We start from the raw sequence: 1182 nt of genomic DNA on the forward strand, positions 1-1182 counted from the left end.
ATAATGAGAAGTATGTTAATTATAACATATTCCATTCTCAAAATAAAATAGACATAAAAAAAGTGCTATGGGAATCCAGTGAGGAGACTTTGTGAACAGTGGATGGCATCAATAAAGACAATATGGAGGAAGTGTTAATTAACATAGACTTTGAATTTAAATAAATATGGGGCCGATAGCAACTGGTAGGCACAAATATGGCCCCCCAGTTGTTTATGGTCTGTGCCTCTTCTGATTGACAGTGTTGTAACTGGATAAACAGCTTAGTTTATACATATAGAAAAGAAAGCAGGAATAGCATATGTAATATACATAGCATACCTAATATGTTATATAAAGAGGAAGAATCAGATGCTGTATAGAAGGGTCTCTATTAATTCGTCATGTTCACATGTCTATTACACAACTATATCTATCAAATCAGCTAAGTCTATGGCCATGCCATGCTGAACAAGCCTGATCCCGTCTGATCTTGGAAGCTCAGCATGGTCGAGCCTGGTTAGTACTTGGATGGGAGACCACCTACGAAGACCAGGTGCTGTAGGCATAAAAAATAAAAATATAAAGGATTGTAAGATGACAAGGTCTTTGCAATCTGTGAGGTCAAACAAGGGTTCCTTCACCTAAAACAAACAAATAAACCAGCTAATTACTGTAATGCTCACTATGTGTATTCATGTCGTCGCTTATTTTCACAGCAGTGCCTATTATTTTCATTCCCAGAGGAGCAAACAATATCATTGAGAGTTTGCTTATTCAGGAACCTCCACATAGAAAGGGAGTGTGGCAGGATTTGTTCTCATTTCTGCTGGGCTCAAAATCTTAGACTTTTTCCTACCACCATGCTACCCATATAGACCGGCCAAAAAGAGAAAACAGTTTGGAAAACAGTATTGAAAGAGATGTGTGAATCATTCTCAGTTCACAAGTCGTATGCTTGAATGAGACTCAGCTAAAGTTTTGTATTGTAGAAAGTAAAAGGTGGAGAATAGTAAGTACCTTGATAACATCATTTGAGAGAACCAGAGCTAGCCTCTTGTCACTAGACGTCTGACCCCTCTATCACTGCAGACATTGATATCAGTCATCAATCCTTTAGGTTTTGCATTTTCTTCATCAACTTTGTATTTAAAATAAGTTTTCTCTAGGAAAAGTTAACACCAAAAGTAAATACACCTAATG

At 37.1% G+C, this 1182-nt stretch overlaps 1 pseudogene; it reads left to right on the top strand.

Annotated features, from left to right (window-relative positions):
* Nucleotides 1-428: 428 nt before the first annotated feature.
* Nucleotides 429-547, top strand: LOC111741572 (annotated as a pseudogene).
* Nucleotides 548-1182: the final 635 nt, after the last annotated feature.

Source organism: Pteropus vampyrus, unplaced genomic scaffold (genome assembly GCF_000151845.1).
Source record: "Pteropus vampyrus isolate Shadow unplaced genomic scaffold, Pvam_2.0 Scaffold3, whole genome shotgun sequence".
NCBI lineage: Eukaryota > Metazoa > Chordata > Mammalia > Chiroptera > Pteropodidae > Pteropus > Pteropus vampyrus.